Source organism: Pinus tabuliformis, chromosome 1_1 (assembly GCF_031772625.1).
Source record: "Pinus tabuliformis cultivar Carrire ecotype Pingquan chromosome 1_1, CPIR1, whole genome shotgun sequence".
In the NCBI taxonomy this organism is placed as follows: Eukaryota; Viridiplantae; Streptophyta; class Pinopsida; order Pinales; family Pinaceae; genus Pinus; species Pinus tabuliformis.
In genome coordinates this window covers 63,321,878-63,333,013 of record NC_142297.1, presented here as the reverse complement: position 1 = coordinate 63,333,013, position 11,136 = coordinate 63,321,878, and the positions used below count along the sequence as shown (strand labels likewise).

The window sequence follows — 11,136 nt, the reverse complement described above, 5'->3', positions numbered from 1 at the left end:
CAATTTTCAAACAACAAACACCGAATGTGGTTTGCACTAAACAAATGAAACTGTTTGGAGCCGCCCTACGCTTTTCACTATTAATCGGCCTTTGCTTGCTTTATTAATGGCATCCCAAACATTTTTACAGAACTTACATTATTAATCGGATGCTTTATAAGAGCCTCCCTACGCAACACGTAATTTGAATTATATGCGCTAATAAATTCAAAACTAGACCAACATTCAATAGCTGTCCCATGCATATATTTCATGACTCTGCTCCATTGGTAGTATTGTTTTCAAAATGACAATGCAGAGAACGAACTTTGGCTACAGAAATATTGAATCATTCTAATAGGAAAAACAGACTTAACGACTGCATTACTGTTGTTCTGCTACGGAAATTGTTATTTAAAACGCGCAGAGAATACATACGCGCAGAGCACATGCATACCTCTAGCAATACCACAGTCAAGACAACGCGCAGAGCATACAAAATATTTTATATAAATCTATACCTGTTGGCGCATGGGCGCTCCTCTACCCGCATATATGACAGCACCGAAAACATGAAGTATGCATACCTCCAATCAAACGCACCCTCCAACACGTCTCCACACAGCAAAAGGATGTTCTCCACGCATCAGCAATACGATCCATGTCTCCAGCAATACAGCTCCATGCAGGTAAGAAAACAAGGCTCCACGCAGGTCGTAATACCTCCACGCAGGTAAGGCTCCAGTACGTTGCTTCACGCAGCAGGCACCAAGCACCTCCAGCGCAACGCCACACAGTTGAACAGCAGTTCAACCACGCCTCCCACAAGTAATCTCAGCACCTTCCAGACAGCACCATTCAACGCACCTCCACGCAGCGCCAATGCAAAACAAACCTCCCCCTCCAGTACGCGCTCCACCTCCAATTGCTCTGATACCACTTGTTGGAGATCAGAGGCACAGCAGATTATAAAACATATACACAACAAATAAATCAAGCACAGGAGACACAGGAATTTAACGTGGTTCACCCAACCAATCTAGGCTACGTCCACCAAACATAGGCATTGGCAATTCTTTATTAATCAAACAGGAGATTACATAAATCAAATCCTCACAAACTCTCTCACCCTCATACCAAACAATCCGTATGGATACTTGTTATATAGCAAAGAGAATCTAACTGCCTCATAAATCCTCTCAACTCAAATTTAGGATGCATTAACTCCCTCCCAACAAACTGGAGCTAATCTAGGAACTGATTCCTATTGTTGTCATCTACTGAGATTTTGCCTATCTTATACAAAACAGAAAATCTCAACAGCTCCACCCTCTCCCCATTCTAGAATGGAAATGGGATACTATTACGTGGGATTTTATAATAGGATTGCCCAAAACCATAAAATTGCATGACTTCACCATGGTCGTGGTGGATAAGTTAAGTAAAATAGCTAAATTTATACCTGTAAAATCCACGTATAAAACAATTAAAATTGCTGATATTTTTATGAAAGAGATATTTCGATTTCATGGTATACCATGAGTGGTGATCTCTGACAAGGATGTGAAATTTACCTCTCCTTTTCGGAAGGCATTGTTCACAGGTTTGGGAACTCAAATTCTGTTTAGCACTGCATACCATCCCCAAACCAATGGACAGATTGAACAAGTGAATCAAGTGCTGGAGGATATGTTACGAATGTATGTGATGCAACAACCAACGAAGTGGGAGGAGTACCTCCACTTAGTTGAGTTTGCATATAATAATGGGTACCATGAATCTCTCAAAATGAGCCCCTTTGAGGTACTATATGGGAGAAAGTGCAGAGTGCCTACCAATTGGAATAATATCAAGGATAAGTTGATATTATGACCCGACATGCTTGCCGAAATGGAGCAGACAGTTAAAAAAGTGTGTTAGAACCTAAATGTTGCCCAAGACAGGAAAAAGGTTTACGCAGAGAGAAGGAGAACCCACCAGGAGTTCCGAGTCGGAGACCATGTCTATTTATAGATTAAGCCTAAAATAAGCACACTATAATCGGGAAATTGCGGTAAATTGGCACCCAAATTTTGTGGGCCCTTCCAAATTCTAGAGAAAATTTGACCTATAGCCTACCGACTAGCCCTACCTACTCACATCAATATTCATGATGTGTTCCATGTATCATTACTAAAAATATATGTTTAGGACCCTAGGCATGCGATTAGTTGGCAGGATATGCAGGTAACTCATATTATGAATTAAATCATTTCCAAGGTAAATTATACTAATACTATCAATCTTTTAATGTAGGTTGAAACGAACGAAGAGTTGTTGGTAGAACCTCTGCAAGTTCTAGAGCAGAGAGAAACAATGCTACGGAGGTGAGCTATCGCCAAGGTTAAAGTATAGTGGAAGCACTTCATCCCAGATGAATCTACCCAGGAAGACAAAGAATTTATGCGACAGGCATATCCAAATTTGATTAAGTAGTTGGAAATAAACATCGAGGACGGTATTTCGTCCAACGGGGGGAAAATGTGACACCCATAAGGTTATTCATGAAATTGTGTTTTAATCTTGACATTACTTACTTTGTTTACAAATCTTGGAACTAATTTCAGTCTAAATAGAAGACCAAATAAATGTAGAAACTAGAGCTTCGTAAAGTTCTTGGGTAATAAAAGAAAACGGTTACATGTATAACTGAATCAAGAAGCTCTCAAGACAATTCGGTTTGTTGAGTCTCTTCTCCTCCTTAGAAAAAGGATTGTTCCAAGGATGGAGTCTTTCTTCTTCTTTTTTCTGGGAAAAGGAGAGAGAGCCAGAGGAAAAAGAGGGAGAGGAGGGAGAAAGGATATACATATCTGACATAGGACGTCGTGCAGGTGAGCAGAATACTGCTAGCTGAGGAAATTCCTAAGTTGGACTTGAGCCAGTGGAATCCTTAGTAAATCCTTGCAAGTTGGACTCTAAACAGGTCGAGGGTCCTAAGGTTTGGAGACTAGGTGTCTTGGCATTGGAACTTACACTGTCTGGATGAGAGGAAGCTCGAGGGGAAACTGGACGTCATTTCCAGTCTCAAGGTTGGGAGGAGAGACTTCCGGGTTCTTGTTGGTATAAATGATGCAAATTATGTTACTGCCATTTACATTATTGTGATGTTGTGTTACTATTTTACAGTTAGTGACATTAACTGGGAAAAGGAAAGAAACACAAAATGTTTACTTTATTTGTTAGGTAAAAAGAAATAGCCATAACCGACACTGTATGTTCTGTTGAGAATAGTACTAGTTTCTAAGAAGGAAACTGTAAATTAGTGTATCACAATAATATTTACATGTGAGTTTTTAAGAAATTCTGAGAATATGAGTTATAGATAGTGAGCTCTTGTTTCCTTAAAAATGCCAATGAAAGAGCATGTTCTTTTAATAAAGAAAATAAAAATAAAAACGGGTCTACTCCTCAACTAAAGATAAGCAGCTAACTTCGTGTACGGGGAATAACCCAAATTCAAAATTATAAACATAATACATTTTCCTAACCTAAAGGTAAGAAACTAATTTCATCTACGGGAATAACCCAAATTCAGATTTATAAACATAATACATTCAGATTGAAATAAAGAATACTAGAAAGAAAAACAAAAATAATACATCATATTGAAGTAAAGAATTATGGAAGGAGTAATAAGCGTAACCTATTCAATTTTTTGTGAAAAATGTCACTAGTCTGCTAGTGGAAGTGTATACTCATATAAGACCTGTAGGGGAGTTTTAATGCTAAAATCCTAGAAAAATATCACCATCCATCGAATCTATTTCTACACAAAGAGATTGATCGTGGAATAACAACAGGAGGTTTCTAGAGACCAATGGTTGGCGTCTGTTTAGTAAGCCACAATTGGGAGAAGAATATGATCTGGAGACTATGTATCTTCACATAACCCCGATTTCTTATTGGAAGGAATATGACAAACCCTCTGCGAATTAAATAGAAAAAACTAACATCCAACAAGAAACAAACGATAATAGGTAGATAAGAACTGAGTAACCACGGTATATACATTTATAATTTAATTGTAGTAATGTAACAGAAATAACAACCTAAGCCCGTCGAGGGTTCAAATCGATCATGTTAACCAACCGGATCAACCCTTAGCCTCTCCATCCATTTGAATCTGCTAAGGATGGGAGGTTTAGGAAGAAAGAAGGATGCATAAGAACCAACCCGGGGAGAAATGTCCATTGTTTCAGATATCTGTGGAGGGGCCAGTAGTCCCAGAGGATGGCCTTCCCACTTGTCAAAAGACCCTCCTGGGAAGTAGCTTATAATCACAACATTCACTATTAAAGGAAACCAGAAATGGGAAAAGAGGAACAACAACAAGAGAACTGACAGTAGAAAAATTACCTGAGTCAGAGGTGAAGATTGGATTCCTCTACAAGAAGCAATGGAGCCGAAATGAACTAGTAGAGAGCTTAGGGTCCCCTGAGGAGGTTTAGTAACTTCCATTCGACTGGGATTCCATACCCTTCCTACCTGTAACAAACTGCTGGAGATCAAGGGTTGCAGAGTCATTGAAAATGCAAGTGAAGTGCCAAATGAATTCATTTTGAAGTTGCCCAGTGGGGTAATTACCCTAACCTGACCTTGGTTGATCACAACCGTGAGATGAATTCGGGAAAGGACCACCATTGAATGGTTGTGGAGTGGCATTGACAAATGCAAAGCATCTAGAGCTGTGCCCCATAGTTAATGAGGGCCACCCATCATTAAATAGTAACACCAATTAAATAAAGCCAGCAAGAATTTCAGTAAGGGTACCTGGTCTGTAAGTGATTCAACTAATCACTACCATAGAACTGCATTATTAACTATGCCAAACCACTTGTTATGAACCAAGCTGCCAACTATAGTGAACATATGTAAATTAATGCCATGAAAAATTGGAGTTTTATGATGAAGTTAAGTCGAAAGACAAACTCTTTTAAAATTTTATTTTTTGCTATTTTGAATTCATGTAAATGTGACATTATTACTATAAAAACATCAAACTATTAAATTTTCATTATAATAATTTAATAAATAATTTTAATTTTCTATATAGAAAAATTATATTTTATAAAGTGATTGAAATTAGATTTGATGTGATAATGTTTATTGTAACTAATCTTACTTTAACCCAAAAAAAATCACAAGCATATAATTTATAATTTATATTTTAATTACGGATTTCATATAGTCAACCGTGCCTTTTTATCTTTACAATTTTAGGGTCATTGCTAGTTATATTTTCATGAAGATGAAAAAAAGACATAATTTGGCTTTTTCCAAACTTGGAAAAAAATAATACGCTATGTAGTTAATATTATTTAAAATTTTAATAAATAAATAAAATATAATTTGTTTATTCAATTTGGAAAAAATAATTATAACAAATATTAGAGATGAAAATGAATTTTGAGTAGGGGTATTGTTATGTGATCATATCGCAATAGATCCTATTTAGGTCGAAGTTTCAGGTGATTTTTACTTTACGGTATATCCATTGTATATCCAGTGCAAGTCATTATCACAAAGAGTCTCAATAATCACAAGTCATAATCACGGTAAAGTATCTTTCGAAACCTTTAGTTTTTTTTTTAACCACTTTTTCATTAATATTATAACGGATCCGGTATATGTATATATTAATTTAATGTGAGTAATGTTTTTAAAAATACTGAAACTAAAAAATATTTCAAATTACATTACATATATTTAACAAGCTAAATAGTATAATGATAATATTATCATTATAATATAATTATTTTTGGGTGTATGATTAAATTAATAAAATATTATTTTGAATTTTCTAATAAATACATAGATTTTATAATTATTTCTCACATTTATATAATTAAATTAGTAAACTATTATTTTAAATATTCTAATAAATGTATAATTTTTTTTTAAATCAATATAATATTCATGTAGAGAAAATATTATTCATTAACTCTAATCCAACTAAAATCCTAATCTTGGTGTCTTCATAAAAAAATATAAAAAATTAATATAGCCAAATAAAATTTATTATGGAAATTATAAAAGTTTACAATTTACGTTATTTAATGCCTACAATTCAACAAAATTAGTTAGATAATACAATGATTTAAATACCCTAAACTTTGAGAATCATTTTTCTAGTGTTCTTAGAAAAAATCTCACTTTTCCTTGTTTATATGAACATCCGCTTTCACATTTACTTATTACATAGGCCCTTACACATTTTGTTCAAATGTGTCAATTGGTTCATATTTTACGAAGTTTAATAATTAAACTAAGGGACAAGAATGCTAGTTATGCAACCTTGTTATTATTCATTGTAATTGCGCCTAATCTACTTGTCATGGTTCGTCATCCCGTAGGATGGATGAGGATTGAATGAGTTTTGTAAAGATATGGAATGCTAAGGTACCTTTAACATCAATACTTAAAGTGGTTCATTGACATCAATGCTAAGATACCTTGCAGTGTTTTATTAACACCACCCTCCTTGATTCATAATACCTCCTTTAAAACAGAGACCACAACAATCTCCACCCTCTCATTCAAGATCTCTACCTTTCTATCTAGGGTCACTATTTTCAACATGATGACCTTTGTTGCTGCCTAGACGTTCTCCACATCATTTCTTATACCCCGCAATTGGATCGCAACAAGGGTGAAATGAGACCAAGCTTCAGAAAGGATTTTCCTTCCAATCCTTGATATCATGTCCTCCACCTCATGCCTCAACACACCAAAGGGATTCTCAATAGAATCATTTGCACCATTTCCTGGCGTAGAAGCCATATCTTCAGCCCATAAGGAATGCGCATCAATCCACAATGCATAAGCTCTCTAGATCCATCTTCCTATAGCTAATACCAATGCCAAATTAGTGACACAGAAGGGCCTTTCGTGTTCAATGTTGTACTTTAATTCACCATTCCTTCACTACCTCTCTGCCTTAAATCACAACCTGCAAACTCCCAATTGTCATTAATCCTTCCTTTAATTCTCATTATTATTTATCTGTAGGTTGATGGCTCCAACTTATGTCGATACTCCCATTTCTTAACAGATGTACCAAGGAATAATTATGGTACTTAATATTCATGTCATTCATTTCTCTTTTCTCAATGCTCTTCCAATATTTTGAGACCTTCCACTTATTCAAATTCATGGGTATGACATTTAATGGGTGCGCCCTCATCCACCCTTTGCTCGCCTTGCTTCAATATGGAAACTTGATTCGCTTGTTTATTCGCTTACCCATTGTTTTCCCTCTTCATATGTAATAATTCTATGAAATCAAACTTGTACAACATTAAAATTAGTCTTTGCATAGTTGGATTTGGGTCTAAGTCCTTGCTTTGAAGCCACTTAATACAATTTTCAATGGTGATTTGGGAGTCTCCAAACACTGTTAGATGGGTTATTTGTTCATCTACTTCCATCCTTAGCCCTTGTCATAATCCATATTGTTCTACCTGATTATTTGTGGACATTCTCAAACCCCAAACAAACTTCTTCTTCTTCTTCTTCTTCTTCTTCTTCTTCTTTTTTGATTTCTCCATCAGGGCTAAGAATAACCTCTCTTTCCAGCCTCCTCCAGATTTCCTTTCGTTGCTCCATCAAAGAATAACTAAAATGACCCAACTAATTCCTCCATTTCTAAAACTAATCCCCTGATATGCGGATGTGATATGGTATGTTTCTTTGTTCTTGAGCGGGGACTCCTAAAGTGACTGATATTTATTTTAACTTTAACCCATTCTTTCTCTACCTCTGAATAGCTATCCATATCACTTGGGTCGAATCCTTTCACTGACACTAAGTCAAATACCAACTAAGAGGCGTTCCACGTTGTAGATAGGGCAATAGGCTCCCTTCCATTAAAAATTACATAATTTCTTGCAAGCCAAACCGCCCAATAAATATATTTTGGTATCACACTCCAACACCTAGAAATACGAGAAGATGAGACATGGTTCCAAGGGGGGTGAAAGCACCATTTTTTAAACATATCTATCAAAATTTCTTTGATTTATTAACTATTATATTATTTTACAAGAAGATAAGACATGGATCCAAAGGATGAAAACACCATTTTTCAAACATATCTATCCATTTTTCTTTGATTTATTAAAAATTATATTATTTTTATTTTTCATTTACTTTATGCTTATCAAATGAACATGATTGAAATAATTGTTTAATATTTATTTGATATTCCAAATATATTACACTGTCACTCTCTATAATATTGGTCTTAGAGAGATCAACAACTACTTTCTATGATATTGGTGTTAGAGAGGTAGAAAAAACAGAGACCTACTATAATATACTCAAACAACGTAGTACACAATGTAATTCTTTAGAGGCAGTTTATTTGTTTTTGGAGGGTTTTATTATCCATTTTCTGATTTAATTTGTTTAGAATTTAAGAGAGATTTTTTCTAGCTACAAGTTTGAGTTGTGAACTCTCCAATAAAAATATCTCAATTTCCAACCATACCACATAATTTCCGTGAATACACAATAAACTTAAAATTTAAACCAGGAAATAAAACAGTACCATATAATATATGTAGATACACAATGCTCTTACAAAACTTACACCAATGATGAACTTCCTGCACTTTGCTTAATATTTACGGCAACAGTATATATCATGCACACCGCTGGGTACAACACCGCTATATCATGCACAGCTATGTCATGCACACCGCTGGGTACAACACCGTGAGGAGAGGAGCAGAACAGTCGTACAGCGTATCTGTGGACCAACAAACAGTGGACCTACAAAATTATACTATTTCTAGTTTTTCCGTATAAATTTTTGGCCGACGAATTAACAAGTGTGATTCATCAGACTTATCGACCAAAATTTTTATATAATTTTTACGAAAGATCAAAAACCTAAATACAGAAAATATCCTATCCTATTAATTTCATTTTCATTTGAGTATTTCATATATACCCATGTAAATAATTTAATGAACGGACGAGTTTTCTTTCCAAAGAGCCACTAAGGCTTGAAGAGCATGGAATGAAGTTCCACCTTCTGCCACGGCTGCTTTGGCGCTCTGCTTCAACTCTTTCGCTCTCTCCCTCCTCTTCTTCCCAACCTCTCCTTCCATCAATTCTCTCGCTGCCTTCTCCACTTCCTCTTTCCTTACAATTCCATCGGCTCCCTTGCGCGTTCCCACGGCTACTTGAATGTCGTTAACAAGGAGGAAGGCGGTGGTCTTTTGCTCCGCATGGAGTGGCCAAGTGATGATAGGAACACCATGTGAAACGCTCTCCAGTACAGAGTTCCAACCACATTGACTAATAATACCTCCGGTTGACGGGTGAGCCAAGATAGCAACCTGCGGAGCCCATGAGGTTACCACGAGACCACGATCCTTGGTTCGCTGTTCGAAACCCGGGGGCAGCAGCGTGCGGAGCTCTGGACCTGAAGCATTCGGAGGATTTCGCAGAACCCATAGGAAACGCTGCCCGCTGCCGTCCAGTCCGAGTGCGAGCTCCCCGATCTGCTCCCCCGACAGAAAACCGAGGCTTCCGAACGAAACGAAGATAACCGAAGAGACCGGCTGGTTATCCAGCCACTGCAGGGACGCATTCCTGTCCCCATCCTCAGATTCCGAGGAAGAAATGATCGGCCCCACTGTATATATCCTGGGCATTCTGAATATTCCATCGACTCTTGGGAGAAGCTCGCCATTGATGAGAGCTTGGATGCTCCCGCTTTCCAGATCCTGAAATGAGTTTATCAGAATCCCGTCCGCTTTGAAAAGACGATATGAATTCTGCAGGAAGAGCTGATAAAATGGAACAGATTTGTTCTGCATCGGCTCAGGGAAATCTGATGTGGGTATCTCTGGAAGTCCAGGAACCTTAACAGAACCGTCCAAATCCTTCAAAGATTCCTTCATCTCGGCATCCATTGTGGGATGGTAGAGCATGACAGAAAGATTAGAGGCAGAAACAATGAAAAAAACGTAACTGGGAATGGTCAGGCTAGTGCTAACCTCGAGCATGGCTGTACCGAATAGATCGGTGACGAAAGCACTTATAGGTTTAGAGGAATCGTTCAAAAGGGTCCTGAGAGTATGCTCGACTGAGCCCCTGGACTTGTCCACTAACTTAAATATCGAGACTATGGGATGTGCGTTTCTTTCTTCAAAATCCATCTGCACATCCGCAGGGAGCTCAATGAAGCGAATGCCCAATCCTGAAAACGCCAGAGACTGTGTGTAAGCAGCCTGAGCAGAGGTCACCGGCCGTAAGTTGGCTGTCATGATGAAGGTTATAGTGAAACCATGGCGAGAGGCCAACAGCTTAGCCAATTCACAGAAGGGTATGAGGTGCCCCATCCCTCCCAGCGATGGATCGAAGATCACCAAGTGACCCTTTTGCTCTTCCATTATTGCAGTAGACGACTCAATTCCTTCATTCCGGAGGTAGCGACTTTATAAAACGATTCCCGTCACTTCCTTGTGATTGGAAGTGACAGCTAACCTTTTTTCCAACTAAAGAAGTCCAGCTTAGTTGGCCACCCTTATCCCGATTGCAGGTTCAATAAACCCGTTGACATGGAACTGTGACCCATCCTTTTATCTCCGTTTATACTGACGGACGTTAATATTGATTACGAAATTATTTTCACCGGAGAATAGTGCTGCCGGAAGCTTTCTCAACGACGCCTCTTTCGCTTGAAGTGTATTGCAACTGTATTGTCCTTCAGCGTTAATCGCGGAGCACCAGAGATAAGATATGGAGAGAGATTGAGGCTCTTCCGGTCTTCACTTTATAATTTAATGAAACTCACTCCCCTTAACTGCGCAATCGGATACCACCTTCTTTCTTCCCTTTTTTGGTTCCCTGGAAAAATTTATTAAATTTAGTTAGTCAAATCAACAATGAGGATAATCATCTCTGGCTGTTATGCACGATGGTTGGCTGACTCATCACTGTTATCAAGAAAAACCACGCCACCTTTTACATAACCTCGCAAGTGGTCCCCACATGGGCGCAGGCTCTCACTCCTGCCAGAGGCTTCTGGGTCATGGACCGTTAACTTGTTTCTTTACGTCTGAGGAAGACAAGCTCTTAGCCAACCAAAAGCAGTTTTAAGCAATC

General features: G+C 37.7%; 1 pseudogene; it reads right to left on the bottom strand.

Annotated features, from left to right (window-relative positions):
* Nucleotides 1-8,616: 8,616 nt before the first annotated feature.
* On the bottom strand, nucleotides 8,617-10,466 carry LOC149211579 (UDP-glycosyltransferase 72B1 pseudogene; annotated as a pseudogene).
* Nucleotides 10,467-11,136: the final 670 nt, after the last annotated feature.